This window comes from Arachis hypogaea, chromosome 6 (genome assembly GCF_003086295.3).
Source record: "Arachis hypogaea cultivar Tifrunner chromosome 6, arahy.Tifrunner.gnm2.J5K5, whole genome shotgun sequence".
In the NCBI taxonomy this organism is placed as follows: domain Eukaryota; kingdom Viridiplantae; phylum Streptophyta; class Magnoliopsida; order Fabales; family Fabaceae; genus Arachis; species Arachis hypogaea.
The window spans coordinates 14796410-14823019 of NC_092041.1; the positions used below are offsets into that span (position 1 = coordinate 14796410).

At 40.4% G+C, this 26610-nt stretch overlaps 1 pseudogene; it reads right to left on the reverse strand.

The window, feature by feature from the left end:
* Nucleotides 1-155: 155 nt before the first annotated feature.
* LOC112805351 (heat stress transcription factor A-6b-like) lies at nt 156-26231 on the reverse strand (annotated as a pseudogene).
* Nucleotides 26232-26610: the final 379 nt, after the last annotated feature.

Sequence of the window (26610 nt, forward strand, 5' to 3'; positions counted from 1 at the left end):
TAAAGTGTTCGGGACCGAGCCGGATCTTCGGGTCAGGCCGGGCCATGCACACCCCTAGTGGCAGATAATTTTTTAGTAATACGCTATATATATTCTTTAATATTATAATTAATATTTCACTTAAATTAAAATTTAAAAGACTAAAATCGTTAAAATTTATTAGGTCCAAACTGTTTGTATTTCACATTAAGTCCTTTTCTTAAATCCAGAAATAAAGAATTATATCCAAATCCAAACATAAGTAAAGGACTATTCTGACCCTACCTGCATGATATGATTTCTTTTTTACTTCAAAGGGTGAAGAATCATTCAATTGAAGATAAGGTATCTAACATAGCCAGATTTATAACATTAATTGGGGTCTCTTCTTGATGGGCCACCCTAATCCCTAATCCCCTAACATGACGCTGCCTGAATGATTGAGTCAACCATATATACTAAGTTCATCTATATCAATTTCTATCCATATTACCGTTTTTATCCACGCTTCACGTTGATTTTTATTGTCTTGCCCCCAATTGGTGATGATGAGGTTGAACAGTTGAAAGTTGAAACCCCATCCACCGGATGAATCCTCCTAAAATGAAGAATAGTGAATGAATGTTACTTTGATTGAATACTAATTTCTTTCACTTAGGACTTGAACCCAAGTAACCCAGCCGATTGACCAACACATTAACATCCTATTCTTCATCTTGTGAAATGTCCAAATCACTCTCAAAACTCTCACTGAACAGCTCTTCCCAGAAGCCTTCATCATCAAGCTCCTTGTCAAGCCTCTCTTGCTCTTGCTCTTGCTCTTGCTCATGCTCAGTACTCCCTCGCCTCCCTCTACCATATCCTTGCATCTCCATACCCAGAATTTGAAGCTCAGAAGCTCCAAAGCCACCAGCATAACTAGCAAACTCTGGTGGATTCTCAACCTTAACAGTAGTGGTGCTGCAACTAGGCCCTTGCTCAATGGGCCTCCTCTTCTTCTTGGTCATGGCATCCTCAAGCTCTTTCCTCTTCTCCTTGTGCTGTATGAGTTTCTGTATAAACACAGGGTTCTTCATTGCTTTGGCCAAGAAGGCCATCATCTGCTACTGCTTGATCTCAGTACCTTTCAGCCTCTGCTCCATTGCCTGAAGATACGATCTTGTGGTTTGTTGCTGCTGTCTTAGCCTCACAAGCTCCATCATCAAAACCTGCTTGTCACGCCTCAACCGGTCGATCTCCTCATCCAATCCGAACCGCCCTACTTCAAGGCAGTGACCCTGCTGCTACTGCGACATCTGTGTTTGGATTGGTGGCGGAGGCGCCTTCCTTCTCCTTATACTTGTTAACAGGTGCCTGTGCCCTCTCACAAACCCTTCGTTCGCAAACTCCCATTTATCTGGATCAATCTTTCTAAAACCCTACAAAACAAGACAAATTTGAAGTCTCAATGATTGTTCACCTACCGCAGTAGTAGGTAAGAGAATTCCAGAAATCATGACACCAATTCAATTAATTAATTAAATATTCAATCATATAGTGCCAGGTAAACAGTTTCACAGTAATTAATAATAATTACAGTAATTAAGACTTAAGAGACGTAATTAAAGAAATTAGAGAGAAGGCTTACGTAAGTGTTGAGCTGCCTTACGAAGCTGGAGATGTTGTTATGCACTAATGCAGTTATGCTTGAAGTATCTTGGAAGAAGGCCTCTGGAGAAGGCGTGCGGATCTCAAACCACGAAGCTTGCTCCGCTTCGGCACCACGACACTATGTGGTCTGTGATACGAATAAAACACAATTTCCTACTTGCAAGAATTAGAGGAGTAATAATATCTACTCACAATAAGTATTCACACCAGCACAATAATACTTAATAGCAGTAAAAAAATCACATAAACTAAAAATTAGAGACAAGCTAACACACCAAAATTTTTAATATGAAAAACCTCCTCAATAAGAGAAGTAAAAACCACGAGTCACTAAAACCAGGATATAGCTTCATTATGATGAAAAATAGGATACAAGAGAGTCACAAATTACTGCACAAAACGTGCATACAACAAGTCAAACAACCCAAGCTTCAAAACTTACAAAACAAGAACAAGAAGATGAAAATACCATAAAAATATAGCTGCTGTGTGTAGTCAATATCTCCAGCTATAGATGTCTAATTAAAGATCCAAATGGTGAAATTAGAGAACCAGATGTGAAGAACACACTGTCCAAATTTAAGCTCGATCCAACGGTTAACAAATCTGCAGCGACCAATTTACAGAAACAGCTTTGTATATGTACGAAAATGACTTTCTCTCTTCTCTTCACTCAGTGTTTGGTGTTCTCTTGCAAAATGACATCTCTCTCTCTTAACCCTAAATCACTTCAGCCACTTCAACTATTCATGGACTTGGATACTAGCATTTGGGCTTTTTCTCCACATAGGAAGGGAGCCCAAAAACCAACAAATCTCCCCCTCAAGACTATATGGAGGCAACCGCCAATCCGGCGATTAAGCAATAAACTTCAAACTTCCATCTTGGTAATGCCTTGGTCATCATATCAGAAACATTCTCATCAGTATAAACCTTTTCAAGTTTTAACAACTCAGCATCCAAAACATCACGTATCCAATGATACCTCACATCAATATGTTTGGATCGAGAATGAAAAGTCGAGTTTTTATCAAGATGTATATCACTTTGACTATCACAAAACAACACATACCTCTCTTGAGTAAACCCGAGTTCTTTCAAGAATTTCTTCATCCAAAGTATCTCCTTGCACGCTTTGGACGTCTAGTTCTTAGATTATGGGGGCTGGCCTCACGGCCATGCCTAGACCTTGTTCTTATGTATTTTCAACGGTGGAGTTTCTACACAACATAGATTAAGGTGTGGAGCTCTGCTGTACCTCGAGTATTAATGCAATTACTATTGTTCTTCTATTCAATTCAGCTTATTCTTGTTCTAAGATATCACTTGTTCTTCAACTTGATGAATGTGATGATCCGTGACACTCATCATCATTCTCACCTATGAACGTGTGCCTGACAACCACCTCCGTTCTACCTTAGATTGAGTGGATATCTCTTGGATCCCTTAATCGGAGTCTTCGTGGTATAAGCTAGAATTGATGGCGGCATTCAAGAGAATCCGGAAGGTCTAAACCTTGTCTGTGGTATTCTGAGTAGGATTCAATGATTGAATGACTGTGACGAGCTTCAAACTCCTGAAGGCTGGGCGTTAGTGACAGACGCAAAAGAATCAATGGATTCTATTCCAACCTGATTGAGAACCGACAGATGATTAGCCGTGCCGTGACAGGGTGCGTTGAACATTTTCACTGAGAGGATGGGAGGTAGCCACTGACAACGGTGAAACACTACATACAGCTTGCCATGGAAAGGAGTAAGAAGGATTGGATGAAGACAGTAGGAAAGCAGAGAGACGGAAGGGACAAAGCATCTCTATACGCTTATCTGAAATTCTCACCAATGAATTACATAAGTATCTTTATCTTTATCTTTATGTTTTATTCATCATCCATAACCATTTGAATCTGCCTGACTGAGATTTACAAGATGACCATAGCTTGCTTCATACCAACAATCTCCGTGGGATCGACCCTTACTCGCATAAGGTTTATTACTTGGACGACCCAGTGCACTTGCTGGTTAGTTGTGCAGAGTTGTGATAAAGAGTTGCGTACCATGTTGATGGCGCCATTGATGATCACAATTTCGTGCACCAGTGGCCGGAGCCGCCGCGTCCGACTTGTTGGACTAGCTGCACTGCTGATCCTTGGTCACCGGAGGGTGGGGGTTACCTGCAAGAGACTCCGATGCTTAAGTTAGCATGGGTATTAAACAGGTTTTTTGTAGAATCCCAGTATGAGTTATACCTGGGTGCTCCAGTGTATTTATAGAGGTGTAGAGTGACCTTCTTAGATAAGATAAGTTAGTTATCTTATCTTATCTTATCTTATCTTTGAGTGAGGTCCTCTTATCTTCTGGGAAACCGCCTTTATCTTTCTAGGCTTTGACTGCCTTTAGATTGGGCTGTGTCCCTTCGTCTGGGCCTGCTTGGGCCTCTTATGGCGATTTGGTCGAGCTCTTTGTGAAGAGGTCAGGCATTGGCCGAGCTCTCTGAGAAGAGGTCGGATAGTCTGACCTGAAGAGGTCGGTCGGCTTGTCGCTAAACATCCCGGGACGGACAGCTTGACCCAGGGTATGAACAGTGCCCCTGCTTGAGTTCGGATCTTTCTGTGAGATCTTGCTTTTCAGAGCTTTGATCTCTTTGGGGAAGTCGTGCTCAAGCATCCATCTGGTTTGTTTCTTCATTGCTTTGCAATCTTTTGCACATTTTCTAGAGGTTTGGTACTTCACAGTCTGTCCTCTTTTGAGTGGTCGTGTGGGTTTTCTACCTTTGCCTTTTAGATCATGCCTTGCTTTTGTGTTGACAACCCTCTGCTTTGGCGAAGTTATCCTTGAGGCTTGATATCTGGGCTTTTAGTGACTTGTCCAATGACTTTTTAGTGTTCTTTATATTGAACTTTTTTAGTCTCGGATGTAGCCCTGTTTGAGATTGTGCCTTCTTTGAGTGGAGTTGTATCCCTTTTAGCTAAGCACATTTGAGCCTTAAGTTATTTCTCAACCTTTTGGCTTGTTCTTTTTTGAGATCGTACTTGCGCCTCTTCTTAGCTGACGTCGACCTGTACGACTTTGTCCCTGCTTGAGTTCGGATCTTTCCATGAGATCGTGCTTTCAGAGCTTCGATCTCTTTGGGGAAGTCGTGCTCAAGCATTTTGGTCGATCTTGAGTAGTTTCTCTTTGTGCGGGTCTGGTATTGCCCTTTTTTGTTGAGAGGTCTTTTCAGCTTTCTTCCGACTTGCTTGTCTTCACTGCTCGGGCTTTTTAGTCATAATCCAATAACTTTTTAGGTAGTGTTCCTGATGGGGAACTTTTTATAGTCTGTTTGGATAACTTTTTAGCGCCGTTTTGATTTGTGCTTTTGCCTTTTAAGTAGTGTCTTTTTTCAAGACTTCGTACTTTTTAGCAAAGCATTTCTGGCCTTCCTCTGGCCGTTGCGAGATGTCTTTGTCCCCTTTGTGGATCTTTGTAGAGTGTTGGTACTTTGTTGTCCGACCTCTATTGATCACTTCTAGTTTTGTTCACTTTTTGCTTGGTCGAGGTGGTCCTTAGGGCTAACTTGTCCGACGATTTTTCAGTGTTCTCATAGAACACTTTTTAGTCAGTCCGAACAATTTTGATAGCCTTGTCGTGGAGCCGTGGCTTTTTGGGCGGAGCCATGTCCGCTCTAGCACACGTTTTTTGTTGGTCTGACTTCTCTTGTCGATCCTTCTTTAACTTTTGTTGGTCTGACTTCTCCTTGTCGGTCCAAGCTGTAGCTTTCGTTGGTCCGACTTCTTCTTGTCGGTCCAGGCGGTGGTTTTCGTTGGTTCGACTTCTTCTTGTCGGTCCAAGCTGTAGCTTTCGTTGGTCCGACTTCTTCTTGTCGGTCCGAGCTGCTGTAACCCTCTTTTTTGTACCTCATTTAGGTCTCTTTCAGGGGTTACTTTTGTAGCTTTATGTTTTGGGTTGACTTCGTCATGTCAAGTCCTCCTAAGTTATTTTGTAATCCTCTTTCTTGGACCTTGTTCAGGTCTCTTTCAGGGATTACTTTTATAACTTGTCTTGTAGGAGACCGACTTCATTAGGTCGATCTCTTTTAAGTTATTTTTGTGATCCTCTTTCTTGGACCTTTGTTAGGTCTCTGGTGGACGAAATTGTTATAAAAGAGTTCCAGGCACTGTTAGAGAAGCTCACAACTCCGTTCAACTTAACCAGCAAGTGTACTGGGTCATCCAAGTAATACCTTACGTGAGTAAATGTCGATCCCACAGAGATTGTTGGTATGACGCAAGCTATGGTCATCTTGTAAATCTCAGTTAAGTGGATTCATAAGGTCAAATGTAATTGGATTAGATAATTAAAAGATAAATAAAATAAAAAAGGGATAGAAATACTTATGTAGATCAATAGTGGGAATTTCAGATAGGCATGTGAAGATGCTAGAATCCTTTCGAATCTCTACTTTCTTATTGCTTTCATCCAATTCTTCTTACTCCTTTCCATGGCAAGCTGTATGTAGGGCATCACCGTCATCCATGGCTACTTTTAATCCTCTCGGGAAAATGGTCCTATGCGCTGTCACTGCATGGCTAATCGTCTGGAGGCATCACCCTTGACAATGGCTACATCCCATCCTCTCAGTGAAAATGGTCCAAATGCTCTGTCACAGCATGGCTAATCATCAGTCGGTTCTCAATCAGGTTGGAGTAGAATCCCTTGATTCTTTTGCGTTTGTCATCACGCCCAGCCTTCAGGAGTTTGAAGCTCGTCACAGTCATTCAATACTGGAATCCTACTCAGAATACCACGGACAAGGTTAGACTTTCCGGATTCCCGGGATCCTACTCGGAATACCACAGACAAGGTTAGACTTTTCGGATCCCCATGAATGCCGCCATCTATCTAGCTTATACCACGAAGATTCTATTGAGGAATCTAAGAGATATACGCCCGGCCGAGAGTAGAACGGAAGTGGTTGTCAGTCACGCACGTTCATAGGTGAGAATGATGATGAGTGTCACGGATCATCATATTCATCAAAGTGTTGTGCAACATATATCTTGGAATAAGAATAAAAGAGAATTGAATAGAAAGTAATAGTAATTGTATTGAAACTTGAGGTACAGCAGAGCTCCACACCCTTAATCTATGGTGTGTAGAAACTCCACTGTTGAAAGTACATAAGTGAAAGGTTCAGACATGGCCGAATGGCCAGCCCCCATGAAGGTGATCAAAAGACCGAATGGTCAAAAGATTAGAACAGTCAAAGATTAAACTATCAAAAGATGTCTAATACAATAATAACTTATCCTATTTATACTAGACTAGCTACTAGGGTTTACATGAGTAAGTAATTGATGCATAAATCCACTTCCGGGGCCCACTTGGTGTATGCTTGGGCTGAGCTTGATCTATCCACGAGTTGAGGCTTTTCTTGGAGTTGAACTCCAAGTTATAGCGTGTTTTGGGCGTTCAACTCCGGATCATGACGTGTTTCTGGTGTTTAACTCCAGACAGCAGCATGTACTTGGCGTTCAACGCCAAGTTACGTCATCAATTTCCGAATAAAGTATGGACTATCATATATTGCTGAAAAGCTCTGAATGTCTACTTTCCAACGCCGTTGAGAGCGCGCCAATTAGGGTTCTGTAGCTCCAGAAAATTCATTTCGAGTGCAGGGAGGTCAGATTCCAACAACATCAGCAGTCCTTTTGTCAGCCTTTTTCAGAGTTTTGCTCAAGTCCCTCAATTTCAGCCAGAAATTACCTGAAATCACAGAAAAACACACAAACTCATAGTAAAGTCCAGAAATGTGAATTTAACATAAAAACTAATGAAAACATCCCTAAAAGTAGCTTGAACTTACTAAAAACAACCTAAAAACAATGCCAAAAAGCGTATAAATTATCCGCTCATCACAACACCAAACTTAAATTGTTGCTTGTCCCCAAGCAACTGAAAATCAATTAGGATAAAAAGAAGAGAATATACTATAAATTTCAAAATATCAATGAATATTAATTCTAATTAGATGAGCGGGACTTGTAGCTTTTTGCTTCTGAACAGTTTTGGCATCTCACTTTTTCCTTTGAAGTTTAGAATGATTGGCTTCTCTAGGAACCTAGAATTTCAGATAGTGTTATTGACTTTCCTAGTTAAGCATGTTGATTCTTGAACACAGCTACTTATGAGTCTTAGCCGTGGCCCTAAGCATTTTGTTTTCCAGTATTACCACCGGATACATAAATGCCACAAACACATGACGTGAACCTTTTCAGATTGTGACTCAGCTTTACTAGAATCCCCAGTTAGAGGTGTCCAGAGCTCTTAAGCACACTCTTTTTGCTTTGGATCACGACTTTAACCACTCAGTCTCAAGCTTTTCACTTGGGCCTTCATGACACAAGCACATGGTTAGGGACAGCTTGATTTAGCCGCTTAGGCCTGGGTTTGATTTCCTTGGGCCCTCCTATCCATTGATGCTCAAAGCCTTGGATCCTTTTTACCCTTGCCTTTTGGTTTTAAGGGCTATTGGCTTTTTCTGCTTGCTTTTTCTTTTTCTTTCTATTTTTTTCGCCATTTTTTTTGCAAGCTTTTCTTTTTTTTCACTGCTTTTTCTTGCTTCAAGAATCAATTTTATGATTTTTCAGATTATCAATAACATTTCTCTTTGTTCATCATTCTTTCAAGAGCCAACAATTTTAACATTCATAAATAACAAGATCAAAAATATGCACTGTTCAAGCATTCATTCAGAAAACAAAAAGTATTGTCACCACATCAATATAATTAAATTAAATTCAAGGACAATTTTCGAAATTTATGTACTTCTTGTTGTTTTGAATTAAAAACATTTTTTTTATTTAAGAGAGGTGAAGGATTTATAGAAATTATTCATAGCTTTAAGACATAGTTACTACATACTAATGATCATGAAGTAGAGACACAAAATATAGATAGACATGAAGGATAAAAACTGAAAAAGCAGAGAAATAAGAACAAGGAATGAGTCCACCTTAGTGAGGGTGGTGCCCTCTTGAAGAACCAATGGTGCTTTTTGAGCTCCTTTATGTCTCTTCCTTGCTTCTGTTGCATGATCCCTAGTGATTTTGGTGTTCCTACTCTTAGTTGCTTCCAATAATTATATGGAGGAACATGTATCCCCTGAGGTATCTCAGGGATTTCTTGATGAGGGAATTTCTCATGCTCTCTTGATGTGCAGTCAAATGCTCTTCTACTGAGTTATGGACCCTTGAGATGAATATCTCTATCTCCCATGACTTGGAGGTGGAAGCTTTTTGTCTTCCCTTTTCTCTTTTTATTTTCTTTTTTTTTTTGAGGTTTCTCTGAATTGTTGATTTTTAGTTTCTCTTGACTTCCTCCTCAGAGTCTTTTCAGGTTCAGGATCAGCTTCAACAAGAGTGCCTTTTTCCTTGTTCCTGCTCATATGAAAGAGAAGAGAAAAAGAAAAGGAAGAGGAATCCTCTATGTCACAGTAAGGAGGATCCTTATTATTAGTAGAAGAAGAAAGGGGATAATGGAAGGAGAAGGATGAATAGTCTGTATAAAGAGTAAGGATAGGGGAGGTGATAAGAGATGAAGAGAAGTGTTAGTAAATAAATAAATAAATAGAAGAAGATGAGAGAGGGATTTTCGAAAATATTTTTGAAAAGGAGTTAGTAATTTCGAAAATTAAAGATGAATCAAAATTAAAATTAAAATTTGAAACAATTAGTTAATTAAAAAGAATTTTTGAAAAAGGGGTGAGATATTTTCGAAAATTAGAGAGGAAAGAGTAGTTAGGTGGTTTTGAAAAAGATAAGAAACAAACAAAAAATCAAATAGTTAGTTGAAAAAGATATTAAAGTCAAATTTGAAAAGATAAGAAGATAAGAAGTTAGATAAGATATTTTGAAATCAATTTTTTTTTGAAAAAGATAAAATTTTGAAAAAGATATGATAAGAGATAAGATAAAAAGATATGATTTTTGAAAAGATAAGATTAAAAAGATATTTTTTGAAAAGATATGATTTTAAAAGATATGGTTTTAAAAAGATATGATTGAAATTAGTTTTGAAAAAGATTTAATTTTTAAAATTAAAATTAATTACTTAACTAACAAGAAACTAAAAGATAGGATTCTAAAATTTTAAAGATTGAACCTTTCTTAACAAGCAAGTAACAAACTTCAAATTTTTGAATCAATCACATTAATTGTTAGCTAATTTTTGAAAATTTGGTATAAAGGTAAGAAAAAGATTTTGAAAAAGATTTTTGAAATTTTCGAAAAATAGAAAAAAATGAAAAGGATATAATTTTTGAAAAAGATTTTTGAAAAGATAAGCTTTTTAAAATTGAAAATTTGACTTGACTTGTAAGAAACAACTAATTTTGAAAATTTTTGACCAAGTCAACCCAAAATTTCGAAAATTTGGAGGGAAATAAGGAAAAGATATTTTTTGATTTTTGAAATTTTAAAGATGAGAGAGAAAAACATAAAAATGACCCAAAATATGAAAATTTTGGATCAAACACATAATGCATGCAAGAACACTATGAATGTCAAGATGAACACCAAAAACACTTTGAAGATCATGATGAACACCAAGAACATAATTTTGAAAAATTTTTGATGCAAAGAAAACATGCAAGACACCAAACTTAGAAATTTTTAATGCATGGACTCTAACAAACAAAAAGTGCATATAAAAAACAACAAACAACACAAAACAAGAAATCATCAAGATCAAACAAGAAGACTTGTCAAGAACAACTTGAAGATCATGAAGAACACTATGAATGCATGAATTTTCGAAAAATGCAAGAAATATATTTTTAAAACATGCAATTGACACCAAACTTAAAAATTGACTCAAGACTCAAACAAGAAACACAAAATATTTTTGGTTTTTATGATTTTATGATTTTTTGTATTTTTATTAATTTTTTTCGAAAATATTCTTTAGAAAAATGAAAATAAAGAAAAATTTTTGAAAACTTTTTGAAAAGAAAATTACCTAATCTGAGCAACAAGATGAACCGTCAGTTGTCCATACTCGAACAATCCCCGGCAACGGCGCCAAAAACGTGGTGGACGAAATTGTGATAAAAGAGTTCCAGGCACTGTTAGAGAAGCTCACAACTCTGTTCAACTTAACTAGCAAGTGTACTGGGTCATCCAAGTAATACCTTACGTGAGTAAGGGTCGATCCCACAGAGATTGTTGGTATGAAGCAAGCTATGGTCATCTTGTAAATCTCAGTTAAGTGGATTCATAGGGTCAAATGTAATTGGATTAGATAATTAAAAGATAAATAAAATAAAAAAGGGATAGAAATACTTATGTAGATCAATAGTGGGAATTTCAGATAGGCATGTGAAGATGCTAGAATCCTTTCGAATCTCTACTTTCTTATTGCTTTCATCCAATTCTTCTTACTCCTTTCCATGGCAAGCTGTATGTAGGGCATCACCGTCATCCATGGCTACTTTTAATCCTCTCGGGAAAATGGTCCTATGCGCTGTCACTGCACGGCTAATCGTCTGGAGGCATCACCCTTGACAATGGCTACATCCCATCCTCTCAGTGAAAATGGTTCAAATGCTCTGTCACAGCACGGCTAATCATCTGTCGGTTCTCAATCAGGTTGGAGTAGAATCCCTTGATTCTTTTGCGTTTGTCATCACGCCCAGCCTTCAGGAGTTTGAAGCTCGTCACAGCCATTCAATACCGGAATCCTACTCGGAATACCACGGATAAGGTTAGACTTTCCGGATTCCCGGGATCCTACTCGGAATACCACAGACAAGGTTAAACTTTCTGGATCCCCATGAATGCCGCCATCTATCTAGCTTATACCACGAAGATTCTGTTGGGGAATCTAAGAGATATGCGCCCGGCCTAGAGTAGAACGGAAGTGGTTATCAGTCACGCACGTTCATAGGTGAGAATGATGATGACTGTCACGGATCATCACATTCATCAAAGTGTTGTGCAACGTATATCTTGGAATAAGAATAAAAGAGAATTGAATAGAAAGTAATAATAATTGTATTGAAACTTGAGGTACAGCAGAGCTCCACACCCTTAATCTATGGTGTGTAGAAACTCCACTGTTGAAAGTACATAAGTGAAAGGTTCAGGCATGGCCGAATGGCCAGCCCCCATGAAGGTGATCAAAAGACCGAATGGTCAAAAGATTAGAACAGTCAAAGATTAAACTATCAAAAGATGTCTAATACAATAGTAACTTATCCTATTTATACTAGACTAGCTACTAGGGTTTACATGAGTAAGTAATTGATGCATAAATCCACTTCCGGGGCCCACTTGGTGTATGCTTGGGCTGAGCTTGATCTATCCACGAGCTGAGGCTTTTGTTGGAGTTGAACTCCAAGTTATAGCGTGTTTTGGGCGTTCAACTCCGGATCATGACGTGTTTCTGGCGTTTAACTCCAGACAGCAGCATGTACTTGGCGTTCAACGCCAAGTTACGTCGTCAATTTCCGAATAAAGTATGAACTATCATATATTGCTGGAAAGTTCTAGATGTCTACTTTCCAACGCCGTTGAGAGCGCGCCAATTGGAGTTCTGTAGCTCTAGAAAATCCATTTCGAGTGCAGGGAGGTCAGATTCCAACAGCATCAGCAGTCCTTTTGTCAGCCTTTTTTAGAGTTTTGCTCAAGTCCCTCAATTTCAGCCAGAAATTACCTAAAATTATAGAAAAACACACAAACTCATAGTAAAGTCCAGAAATGTGAATTTAACATAAAAACTAATGAAAACATCCCTAAAAGTAGCTTGAACTTACTAAAAACTACCTAAAAACAATGCCAAAAAGCGTATAAATTACCCGCTCATCAGTCTCTTTCAAGGATTACGTTTATAACTTGTCTTGTAGGAGACCGACTTCGTTAGGTCGATCTCTTCTAAGTTATTTTTGTAATCCTCTTTCTTGGACCTTTGTTAGGTCTCTTTCAGGGATTACTTTTATAACTTGTTTGTAGGAGGTCGACTTCTTTACGTCGTCCTCTTTCTAAGTTATTTTTGTAATCCTCTTTTTTGGACCTTTGTCAGATCTCTTTCAGGGATTACTTTGTAGGAGACCGACTTCTTTATGTCGATCTCTTCTAAGTTATTTTGTAATCCTCTTTTTTGGACCTTTGTCAGATCTCTTTCAGGGATTACTTTTATAACTTGTTTTTCGTAGGAGAACGACTTCGTTAGGTCGATCTCTTCTAAGTTATAGCAATTCCTCTTTTATAGGGTTGGCCAGACCTCTTTCCAGGGATTTTCTGATAACTTGGGTTGACTTGGTCTGACTTTTTAGTGTCAGCTAGTCTTTTTAAGTTATTATATAGTAATCCATAAGACCTCGTCAGGTTCTTTTTGGGATCACTTTCGATAACTTCTTGCATTATTCTGTGTTCATCTTTGCCGATTTGTGGATGGTGGTTTCTGTCCCGGTTTGATCGTCCTTTAGGTGAATCGCGTTTTCACCTTTGTCGGACGATCATTCCTATCGAGATCGTACAGTGAATCTGTTCTTCACTTTCTGTTGATCTATTGCTTTATAATCGGATGATGAATGCTTCAGATTAATGCGTCTTGATTAAGCAGTGAATTTGGTTTTCACTTTGTCGACCTTTGTCGTGATCGGGCGGTGAATTTGGTTTTTTCACCTTGCCGACCTTTGTCGTGATCAGGCGGTGAATTTGGTTTTCACCTTGCCGACCTGTCGTAATCGGACGTCTTGGTAGGAAACTTTTTAGGGAATCTGCAAACTTTTAAACAATGAAGATATGAATAAGAGTGTGTACATGTTAGTGTTTACCCTTCTAGGTCGGGCAATCTTTTAGATCTCGGCCTGGTGCCTTTTGCAGGCATGCCATGACATTGGTAGCTCTCGCCCCTCGAGGTCGGATACTTTGTGGTGACCTTTCCCCAGTACTTCCGTGACTTGGCAGGGTTCTTTCCAATTAGCTGCTAGCTTTCCTTTCCCTTCTGATTGTATCTTGAGGCCATTTGACGCTTTAACGCTTCCTCCCTAATCCGAGTAGGTCGAGTTCTTCCCTTTGGTTTTGGGAGTTGACCTCTTTATTGTAGGGGATCATTCTGGGGGATCCTTCTTCGATCTCTGCTGGGATCATTGCCTTCACTCCGCGAGTCAATCGGAAGGGTGATTCCCCCGTGGTGAAGTGTGGAGTTGTCTGATATGCCCATAGGACTTGTGGGAGCTCTTCAGCCTAAGCTCCCTTTTGTACAATAGTTCTAGCTTTTATTTTGACTTTTTGTTTTAGAGGTGTTCGAACTGTTTGAGTATAGATTGTCGGCTTCTCTTCTCTGTGTTCTTGCCCTGTTGTTGCCCCCAAAGGGTGCCCCTGGACTTTCGTGTGAGTCTTGGGGTTTCCCTTTTACTGCCGTATCTGACACTTGATGTTTTACCGTTATTGTCCGAGTTGTTTTCTTTTTTGTCCGAGTTGTTTGGTAATAACCCCATGGTTGACCTATGTCTTCTTGAAAAAGTATTGCTGAGATGTTTACTAAGATCCCAGATGGCATGTCCGATTGATTGGATTCCATAGTTTTAATGCGTGTTACCGTGGCTGACCCCGAGTACTGTGTGCGACTTTAGGAGGTTTCGTAGAATTTGTAGGGATAGGGATGAGGAGAAGAATTATGAGCTGGTGTCGCCGGACTCTGAGGAGAGGGTTTGTTTTTCTTCCTTGTTGTGGTCTTGTAATGTAGCCTGGATGAGGCTTCTATTATTGCCCCCTGGTTTGGTGTGGGTTAGTTTTGAAAATGCATCACCTCGGGCGTTCTACTCCTGAGGTATGTATCGGACTTCATATTCCCCGAATTGTCCGAGCTGTTGGTGCTGGCTCATTTTAAAAGTGCATCAGCTCGGGCATTCTGCTCCCGAGGTATGTGTCGGACTTCATTTTCCCCGAAATGTCTAAGCTGTTTTCTGTTTTTGTCCAGGGTCCCCAGAATTGTCGGCTTCTCTGATCGCTTTTTATAATTACACCTGCACCACTCCTGGTTTTGTTTGAAGAGTCATCCATGCAGAGTTTCCATTTTGTAGGAGTTCCCGAGATGTCAGTGTACTCTATAATGAAGTCAGCTAGATACTATGATTTGATGGCTGTCCGAGCTTCATGTCAAAGATCGAATTCAGATAACTCGATTGCCCACTGTAGGATTCTTCCAGCTAAGTCTGTGTTCTGTAGGATGCCTTTTATGGGCTGGTTGGTCGGAACTCTAATAGTGTGAGCTTGAAAATATGGACAAAGTTGTCGATAAGAGAGTATGAGGGCATAGGCGAACTTTTCTATCTTTTGATAGTTTAGTTCGGCCCCTTGTAGAGCCTTGATGATGAAGTAGACGTGTTGTTGCCTACTTTCGTCTTCTTTGATTAGTGCTGAGGCTATTGCCCGACTTCCCATTACGAGGTATAATATGAGCTTTTCACATTCCCTTGGTCGGGTAAGAATGGGTGGTTGCCCCAAGAATTTTTAAAATCTCGGAAGGCTTGTGCACCCCGTTGTTTTATTCAAACATCTCTCCCTTCCTTAATATCCCTCTTTGAGGTGTCCTTTGCGAGATGATATAGAGATCTCTTCTCCTGCGAATCCTCCATGAACATGTCTCTCTGGGGTGTGAGGTGGATGTTCAACTCGTCCGACCTCTTTGGTGTGAGACGTTTCGACTCGTCCGACCTCTTTGGTGTGAGGTGGACCTTCAACTTGTCCGACCACTTTGGTGTGAGGTAGACCTTCAACGCGTCCGACCTCTTTGGTGTGAGGTGGACCTTCAACGTGTCCGACCTCTTTGGTGTGAGGTGGACCTTCAACGCGTCCGACCTCTTCGGTGTGAGGTGGACCTTCAACGCGTCCGACCTCTTCAGGTTTTGGATTGGGCAAGGTGGTGGGATCTTCTCAGTGTTGCATATTTCTCGGTAGACATCCACTAGAGACACCCGAAGGGGTGTAATTGTGTTATTTTCTAGGCTTCTCTCTATGTTGATCTTCTTTTTTCTTGGACTTTTTATCCTTATCCCGAGAGGAGTAGGAATGTAAGGTTTTTGAGATCTCTCCTAGTCGAGAGTTTTCCTCCATGTTGATGTACTTCTCTGCTCGTTCTTGTACCTCGTTCAGAGATGTTTGGGTGCTTCTTGGATATTGAGTGGCTAAAAGGTCCTTTTGGATAGAGAATAACGGATTGCATCTGAGGCCTCCGTGAGATACATCTTGCTTCTGAAATTGCTAAGATGATGACCTGGATCTGATGTGCTATCGTACGGAGTCATGTCTAGAGCTTTGAAGTCCTTTGGGACCTTTAGCTTTCCTGATCTCTTTGGTGAATGGATCTTGGTCTTTGCAGGAGCTATCCTCATGAGAGGAACGATTAGCTTTGGCCTTGAGATCGGCTTCGAGTTTTAGGAGTTTGTCCTCCAATTCTAAGCGTCGCTTTATCTCCCTTTGTAGGTCTTTTTCAGTCTCTCGTTGATGTAGGGCTTCTTCTTCCAGTTATTTTAAACGGTCTTGAAGCGCCTCCATGGCTCCCGCATTTGGAGAATTCTTTTCATTGTTAAGTTGAAGAGTATCCTTTGGTGTAGTGTCCGCATTTTTGTGCGGTGTTCTATCCTCTAGATCTGAATTGTGGTCGTTGTCATGGTCGTCCGCCATGATGATGGGATGACTTCCAGGTTCCCTGGCAACGGCGCCAATGTTCTGAGGGTTACCTGAAACTGGAGGTCGATCTCGGATGAGATCTTCTATGCTGGTTGGAGCTGCCGCGTCCGACTTGTTGATGGTGGCCGGGGCTGCTGCGTCCGACTTGTTAGATTGGCTGCACTGCTGATCCTTGGTCACTGGAGGGTGGGGGGTACCTGCAAGAGACTCCGATGCTTAAGCTAGCATGGGTATTAAATAGGTTTTTAGTAGGATCAGAGTATGAGTTATACCTGGGTGCTTCAGTGTATTTATAGAGGTGTAGAGTGACTGATGAGCGGATAATTTGTACGCTTTTTGGCATTGTTTTTAATGTGTTTTTAGTATGATCTAGTTAGTTTTTAGTATATTTTTATTAGTTTTTAGTTAAAATTCACTTTTCTGGACTTTACTATGAGTTTGTGTGTTTTTCTGTGATTTCAGGTATTTTCTGGCTGAAATTGAGGGACCTGAGTAAAAATCTGATTCAGAGACTAAAAAGGACTGCAGATGCTGTTGGATTCTGACCTCCCTGCACTCGAAGTGGATTTTCTGGAGCTACAGAAGCCCAATTGGCGCGCTCTTAATGGCGTTGGAAAGTAGACATCCTGGGCTTTCCAGCAATATATGATAGTTCATACTTTGCCCAAGATTTGATGGCCCAAACCGGTGTTCAAAGTCACCCTCAGGAATTCCAGCTTTAAACGCTGGAACTGGCATAAAACTTGGAGTTAAACGCCCAAACTGGCATGAAAGCTGGCGTTTAACTCCAAAAAAGGCCTCTACACGAAAACTCTTCATTGCTCAGCCCAAACACACACCAAGTGGACCCAGAAGTGGATTTTTACGTCATTTACTCATTTCTGTACACCCTAGGTTACTAGTTTACTATTAATAGGATCTTTTGACATTGTATCAGTACCTTATGACACTTTACACGTTTTCTTTGTATACTTTCCACGGCATGAGTCTCTAAACCCCATGGTTGGGGGTGAGGAGCTCTGCTGTGTCTTGATGGATTAATGCAATTACTACTGTTTCTCATTCAATCATGCTTGATTCCATTCTAAGATAATACTTGTTCTTAACCCGGACGAATGTGATGATCCGTGACAATCATCATCATTCTCAACTATGAACGCGTGCCTGACAACCACCTCCGTTCTACCTTAGATTAAGTAGTTATCTCTTGGATTCTTTAATCGGAATCTTCGTGGTATAAGCTAGAACTGATGGCGGCATTCAAGAGAATCCGGAAGGTCTAAACCTTGTCTGTGGTATTCTGAGTAGGATTCAATGATTGAATGACTGTGACGAGCTTCAAACTCCTGAAGGTGGGGCGTTAGTGACAGACGCAAAAGAATCACTGGATTCTATTCCGGCCTGATCGAGAACCGACAGATGATTAGCCATGCTGTGACAGAGCATAGGAATATTTTCACTGAGAGGATGGGAGGTAGCCATTGACAACGGTGAAACCCTACATACAGCTTGCCATGGAAGGAGTCTTGCGTGTTTGATGAAGAAGACAGTAGGAAAGCAGAGATTCAGAAGATGGAGCATCTCCAAAACCTCAACCTATTCTCCATTACTACAAAACAAGTAATCATTTCATGTTCTTTTGTTTTTCACAATCAATCCTGATAATTTCTGATATCCTGACTAAGATTTACAAGATAACCATAGCTTGCTTCAAGCCGACAATCTCCGTGGGATCGACCCTTGCTCACGCAAGGTATTACTTGGACGACCCAGTGCACTTGCTGGTTAGTTGTGCGGGATTGCAAAAGTGTGATTGTAATTTCGTGCACCAAGTTTTTGGCGCCGTTGCCGGGGATTGTTCGAGTTTGGACAACTGACGGCTTATCTTGTTGCTTAGATTAGGACTGTTTTATTTTTGTTGGTTTAGAGTCTTTTAGTTGAGTCTAGTTTCATATTTTAAGTTTGGTATCAATTGCATGCTTTTGTTTTTCTTTTAATTTTCGAATTTGCATGTTCTTAGTCCCTTTTTGATTCATAAAAATTCTAAGTTTGGTGTCCTCTTTGTGTTCTTCCCTTAAAGATTTTCGAAAAATTTGTGTTTGATTTTCTAAAAATTTTAAGTTTGGTGTCTTTTTGTGTTTTTCTCTTTCCTCTTTTCAAAAATCAAATCTTTTTCATAAAAATTTTTCAATCATATCTTTTTAATTGCTGTTTTCAAAATCTTTTTAATTAACTAATTGATTCAGTTCTCAATTTGCTTTGATCTTATTTTCTTTTTGATTTTCGAATTTTCACTTTAATTTTCTTTTGTTTTATTTTATTTTTTCGTTTAATTCAAAAAAAAAAAACAAAATATATCCATTTGCAATCCATTATGGACCTAAGTGGGATTGATCAGTCCAAAAGGACTCTGGGGTCATATGCTAACCCCATTACAGCTGCATATGGGAGTAGCATCTGTACACCTCCCATCAAAGCAAGTAGCTTTGAGCTAAATCCTCAACTCATTATCATAGTGCAGCAAAATTGGCAGTATTCCGGTCTTCCACAGGAAGAACCTACTGAGTTTCTGGCACAGTTTTTACAAATTGCTGACACAGTACATGATAAAGAGGTAGATCAGGATGTCTACAGACTATTACTGTTTCCATTTGCTGTAAAAGATCAAGCTAAAAGGTGGTTGAATAACCAACCTACAGCAAGCATAAAGACATGGAAACAGTTGTCAGACAAATTCCTGAATCATTTTTACCCTCCAAAAAGGATGACACAGCTAAGGCTGGACATCCAAGGCTTTAAACAAGAGGATAATGAATCCCTTTATAATGCCTGGGAGAGGTATAGAGGTATGCTAAGGAAATGTCCCTCTGAAATGTTTTCAGAGTGGGTACAGTTAGACATTTTCTACTATGGGCTTACAGAAAAAGCTCAGATGTCTTTAGACCACTCAGCTGGTGGATCTATACACATGAGGAAGACAATTGAAGAAGCTCAAGAGCTTATAGACACTATTGCTAGAAACCAATATTTGTACTCTAGCAATGAGTTCTCTCCAAAAGAGGAAGTCATGGCAGTAGTCACTGACCCTAGTCCTCAAGAACAGATAATTGAGCTTAATCAACAATTGCTCCTGATGACAGAACAGTTAGCAGACTTTAAAGAGATGCTCCATGAAACTAAAGTTGCTAACAAGAGCATAGAACTGCAGTTGAATCAAGCAAAACAGCAAATATCTAAACAGATAACAGAGGAGTGTCAAGCAGTTCAATTGAGGAGTGGGAAAACCCTGAATAACACTGCTCAAAAGAGTAAAAAGCCAAACAAGGAACAATTGACAGAGGACAACCAAACCACTGTTCAAAATCCCTCTGAGGACAGTAAGAGCCCAGAGAGGAATGTCATTGGCGTTCAAACGCCAGAAAGGGAAGGAAAGCTGGCGTTAAACGCCCATTCCTTGCCCAGTTCTGGCGTTCAAACGCCAGAAAAGGGGGAAAAGTTGGCGTTAAACGCCCAATTTCTACCCAATCCTGGCGTTCAGACGCCTAGGGAAAATCAGACACCTGAGAGTGCTGACAGTAATCCCTCTAACAAGGCTTCTTAAACCACTTCTGTAAGGAATAAACCTGCAGCATCTAAGGTTGAAGAATATAAAGCCAAAATGTCTTATCCTCAAAAACTCCGCCAAGCGGAGCAGGATAAGCAATTTGCCCGCTTTGCAGACTATCTAAGGACTCTTGAAATAAAGATTCCGTTTGCAGAGGCACTTGAGCAAATACCTTCTTATGCTAAGTTCATGAAAGAAATCTTAAGTCATAAGAAGGATTGGAGAGAAACTAAAAAAGTGTTTCTCACTGAAGAATGCAGTGCAGTCATATTAAAGAGCTTACCAGAAAAGCTTCAAGATCCAGGAAGCTTTATGATACCATGCACATTAGAAGGTGCTTGCACCAAGACAGCCCTATGTGATCTTGGAGCAAGCATCAATCTAATACCTGCATCCACTATCAGAAAGCTTGGGTTGACTGGAGAAGTCAAACCAACCCGGATATGCCTCCAACTTGCTGATGGCTCCATTAAACACCCATCAGGCATAATTGAGGACATGATTGTCAAGGTTGGGCCATTTGCCTTTCCAACTGACTTTGTGGTGCTGGAAATGGAGGAGCACAAGAGTGCAACTCTCATTCTAGGAAGACCCTTCCTAGCAACTGGACGAACTCTCATTGATGTACAAAAAGGGGAAGTCACCTTAAGAGTCAATGAGGATGAGTTCAAGTTGAATGCTGTAAAAGCTATGCAGCATCCAGACACACCAAATGACTGCATGGGTGCTGACATTATTGACTCTCTGGTAGAAGAGATCAATATGACTGAAAGCCTAGAATCAGAGCTTGAGGACATCTTCAAAGATGCTCAACCTGATCAAGAAGAACCAGAGGAAGCAAAGGAATGTTCGAAAATTCCTCAGGAGGAAGATAAGCCTCCCAAACCTGAACTCAAACCACTACCACCATCCCTGAAATATGCATTTCTGGGAGGGGTGAAACTTTTCCAGTGATTATAAGCTCTGCTTTAAATTCACAGGAAGAGGAAGCACTGATTCAAGTGCTAAGGACGCACAAGACAGCTCTTGGGTGGTCTATAAGTGATCTTAAAGGCATTAGCCCAGCTAGATGCATGCACAAGATCCTATTGGAGGATAATGCCAACCAGTGGTCCAACCACAGAGGAGGCTAAATCCTGCCATGAAGGAGGTGGTGCAGAAAGAGGTCACTAAATTACTAGAGGCTGGGATTATTTATCCTATTTCTGATAGCCCCTGGGTGAGCCCTGTCCAAGTTGTTCCCAAAAAGGGAGGCATGACAGTGGTTCATAATGAAAAAAATGAACTGGTTCCCACAAGGACAGTCACAGGGTGGCGCATGTGTATTGACTACAGAAAACTCAATACAGCCACCAGAAAGGATCATTTTCCTTTACCATTCATAGACCAAATGCTAGAAAGACTAGCTGGCCATGATTATTACTGCTTTTTGGATGGCTATTCAGGCTACAACCAAATTGCAGTAGACCCTCAGGACCAAGAGAAAACAGCATTCACTTGCCCTTCTGGCGTGTTTGCCTACAGGAGGATGCCTTTTGGTCTGTGCAATGCACCTGCAACCTTTCAGAGGTGCATGCTCTCTATCTTCTCAGATATGGTAGAGAAATTTCTGGAAGTTTTCATGGATGACTTTTCAGTATATGGAGACTCATTTAGCTCCTGTCTTAACCATCTAGCACTTGTTCTGAAAAGATGCCAAGAGACCAACCTAGTTTTAAACTGGGAAAAATGTCACTTTATGGTGACTGAAGGGATTGTCCTTGGGCATAAAATTTCAAACAAGGGAATAGAGGTGGATAAGGCAAAGGTAGAGGTAATTGAAAAATTACCACCACCTGCCAATGTTAAGGCAATCAGAAGCTTTCTGGGGCATGCAAGATTCTACAGAAGGTTTATAAGGGATTTTTCAAAAATTGCCAAACCTCTGAGTAATCTGCTAGCTGCTAACACTCCATTTATTTTTTATAATGAGTGTCTGCAGGCATTTGAGACCCTGAAAGCTAAGCTGGTCACAGCACCAGTCATCTCTGCACCAGATTGGACATTGCCATTTGAATTAATGTGTGATGCCAGTGACCATGCCATTGGTGCAGTGTTGGGACAGAGGCATAACAAGCTTCTGCACGTCATTTACTATGCCATCCGTGTTCTAAATGACGCACAGAAGAATTACACAACCACAGAAAAAGTGTTACTTGCAGTGGTCTATGCCATTGACAAGTTTAGATCCTATCTAGTGGGGTCCAAAGTGGTTGTGTATACTGACCATGCTGCTCTTAAATACTTACTCACAAAGCAGGATTCAAAACCCAGACTTATAAGATGGGTGTTGCTTCTGCAAGAGTTTGATATAGAAATAAGAGACAGAAAAGGGACAGAGAACCAAGTAGCTGATCATCTGTCCCGAATAGAACCAGTAGCTGGGGCGTCCCTCCCTTCTACTGAGATCTCTGAAACCTTTCCGGATGAGCAATTGTTTGCTATTCAGGAAACTCCGTGGCTTGCAGACAGTGCAAACTATAAGACTCAAGGTTCTCCTTCTGTAACCATGGAGAGGAAGCATGAAGAGCTTCTCTCAAAACAGAGTCAAACAGAGCCCCCACAGTCAAACTATAAGTTTGGTGTTGGGAGGTCACAACCAAACTCTAAGTTTGGTGTTGGGAGGTTCCAACATTGCTTTGAGCCTTCGTGAGGCTCCATGAGAGCCCACTGTCAAGCTACTGACATTAAAGAAGCGCTTGTTGGGAGGCAACCCAATGTTATATTTTATCTAATTTCCTTTGTTATTTTATGTTTTCTATAGGTTGATGATCATGAGAAGTCACAAAATCAATTGAAAAAGCAAAAACAGAAAGAAAAATAGAAAGAAAAATAGCACACCCTGGAGGAGAAATTGCTGGCGTTTAAACGCCAGTGAGGCTAGCAGATGGGCGTTTAACGCCCAGTCTGGCACCATTCTGGGCGTTTAACGCCAGAAAGGGGCACCAGACTGGCGTTAAACGCCAGGAATGGGCACCAAGCTGGCGTTAAACGCCAGAAATGGGCACCAGCCCGGCGTTTAACGCCAGAATTGGCAGAAGGAGCATTTTTGCTCGCCACTTGGTGCAGGGATGACTTTTCCTTGACACCTCAGGATCTGTGGACCCCACAGGATCCCCACCTACCCCACCACTCTCTCTCTTCTTTATTCTTTTGCTCGAGGACGAGCAAACCTTCTAAGTTTGGTGTGGTAAGAGCGTTGCTTTTTGTTTCTCCAAAACCATTTATGGCACCTAAGACCGGAGAAACCTCTAGAAAGAGGCAAGGAAGAGACATTGAGGAAGAACAAGCCGCCATGACTAAGGTGGACCCGTTCTTTAATCTCCTTGTTCTTTATTTTCTATTTTTCGAATTTTTATGCTTATGTTTATCTATGTTTGTGTCTTATTACATGATCATTAGTATCTTAGTGTCTATGCCTTAAAGCTACGAATGTCCTATGAATCCATCACCTCTCTTAAATGAAAAATGCTTTAATCACAAAAGAACAAGAAGTACAGGATTTCGAATTTACCCTTGAAACTAGTTAAATTAGTTTGATGTTGTGACAATACTTTTTGTTTTCTGAATGAATGCTTGAACAGTGCATATGTCTTTTGAATTTGTTGTTTTAAGAATGTTAAAATTGTTGGCTCTTGAAAGAATGATGGAAAAGGGGAACTGTTATTGAGGATCTGAAAAATCATCAAATTGATTCTTGAAGCAAGAAAAAGCAGTGAAAAAAAAAGAGAAAGAAAAGAAAGAAAAAAAAAGAAGAGAAAGAAATAAAGTTGTGATCCAAGGCAACAAGAGTGTGCTTAAGAACCCTGGACACCTCTAATTGGGGACTTTAGCAAAGCTGAGTCACAATCTGGAAAGGTTCACCCAATTATGTGTCTGTGGCATGTATGTATCCGGTGGTAATACTGGAAGACAGAGTGCTTTGGGCCACAGCCAAGACTCATACACTAGCTATGTTCAAGAATCATTATACTCAACTAAGAGAATCAATAACACTATCTGAGTTCTGAGTTATTATAGATGCCAATCATTCTGAACTTCAAGGGATAGAGTGAGATGCCAAAACTGTTCGGAGGCAAAAAGCTACTAGTCCCGCTCATCTAATTGGAGCTATGTTTCCTTGATATTTTGGAGTCTATAGTATATTCTCTTCTTTTTATCCTATTTTGATTTTCAGTTGCTTGGGGACAAGCAACAATTTAAGTTTGGTGTTGTGATGAGCGGATAATTTGTACGCTTTTTGGCATTGTTTTTAGTGTGTTTTTAGTATGATCTAGTTAGTTTTTAGTATATTTTTATTAGTTTTTAGTTAAAATTCACTTTTCTGGACTTTACTATGAGTTTGTGTGTTTTTCTGTGATTTCAGGTATTTTCTGGCTGAAATTGAGGGACCTGAGCAAAAATCTGATTCAGAGACTAAAAAGGACTGCAGATGCTGTTGGATTCTGACCTCCCTGCACTCGAAGTGGATTTTCTGGAGCTACAGAAGCTCAATTGGCGCGCTCTTAACGGCCTTGGAAAGTAGACATCCTGGGCTTTCCAGCAATATATGATAGTCCATACTTTGCCCAAGATTTGATGGCCCAAACCGGCGTTCAAAGTCACCCTCAGGAATTCCAGCGTTAAACGCTGGAACTGGCATAAAACTTGGAGTTAAACGCCCAAACTGGCATGAAAGCTGGCGTTTAACTCCAAAAAAGGTCTCTACACGAAAACTCTTCATTGCTCAGCCCAAACACACACCAAGTGGACCCAGAAGTGGATTTTTACGTCATTTACTCATTTCTGTACACCCTAGGTTACTAGTTTACTATTAATAGGATCTTTTGACATTGTATCAGTACCTTATGACACTTTACACATTTTCTTTGTATACTTTCCACGGCATGAGTCTCTAAACCCCACGGTTGGGGGTGAGGAGCTCTGCTGTGTCTTGATGGATTAATGCAATTACTACTGTTTCTCATTCAATCATGCTTGCTTCCATTCTAAGATAATACTTGTTCTTAACCCGGACGAATGTGATGATCCGTGACAATCATCATCATTCTCAACTATGAACGCGTGCCTGACAACCACCTCCGTTCTACCTTAGATTAAGTAGTTATCTCTTGGATTCTTTAATCGGAATCTTCGTGGTATAAGCTAGAACTGATGGCAGCATTCAAGAGAATCCGGAAGGTCTAAACCTTGTCTGTGGTATTCTGAGTAGGATTCAATGATTGAATGAATGTGACGAGCTTCAAACTCCTGAAGGCGGGGCGTTAGTGATAGACGTAAAAGAATCACTGGATTCTATTCCGGCCTGATCGAGAACCGACAGATGATTAGCCATGCTGTGACAGAGCATAGGAATATTTTCACTGAGAGGATGGGAGGTAGCCATTGACAACGGTGAAACCCTACATACAGCTTGCCATGGAAGGAGTCTTGCGTGTTTGATGAAGAAGACAGTAGGAAAGCAGAGATTCAGAAGATGGAGCATCTCCAAAACCTCAACCTATTCTCCATTACTGCAAAACAAGTAATCATTTCATGTTCTTTTGTTTTTCACAATCAATCCTGATAATTTCTGATATCCTGACTAAGATTTACAAGATAACCATAGCTTGCTTCAAGCCGACAATCTCCGTGGGATCGACCCTTGCTCACGCAAGGTATTACTTGGACGACCCAGTGCACTTGCTGGTTAGTTGTGCGGGATTGCAAAAGTGTGATTGCAATTTCGTGCACCAGTGACCTTCTTAGATAAGATAAGTTAGTTATCTTATCTTATCTTATCTTATCTTTGAGTGAGGTCATCTTATCTTCTGGGGAACCGCCTTTATCTTTCTAGGCTTTGACTGCCTTTAGATTGGGCTGTGTCCCTTCGTCTGGCCCTGCTTGGGCCTCTTACGGCGATTTGGCCAAGCTCTTTGTGAAGAGGTCGGGCATTGGCCGAGCTCTTTGAGAAGAGGTCGGATAGTCTGACCTGAAGAGGTCGGTCGGCTTGTCGCTAAACATCCCGGGTCGGACAGCTTGACCCAGGGTATGAACAGCAGCCAAACTCAAAACAATCCTAATAGAAGATCTTCTCAGAACCGGTGAAAAAATTTCATTATAGTCAACTCCCTTTTTTTGCCTGTAGCCCTTGATCACCAATCTAGCCTTGTACCTTGGACACTGAGGATTTTCTTCATGCTTCAACCTATAAACCTACCTGTTCTGCAAAGCTTTCTTTCCTTTTGGTAACTTCACAAGCTTAAATGTTTGATTATCATACAAGGATTTCATTTCATCTTGCATTGCATCAAACCATTTCGTCACCTTCCATAACTTCCTCATAACATTCAGGTTCTCCCCCATCAGTCAAGGTCGTATATCCATCAGTAAATGTCACATACTCATTAGAAGGATATCTCGTTGAAGGTCGCCGCTCTCTAGTAGACCTCTTAGGATGGAAACCTGGTGGATCTTTAGGTAGCTCAGGTTGATTATCAACATCATCATCAACTGGAGCATCAATTGGATCTCCCATCTTCTAGTCATCGGGAACCAAAGGCTCATTTTGCTGCATATTGATGAGCGGATAATTTATACGTTTTTTGGCATTATTTTTAGGTAGTTTTTAGTAAGTTTAAGCTAATTTTAGGGATGTTTTCATTAGTTTTTATGTTAAATTCAC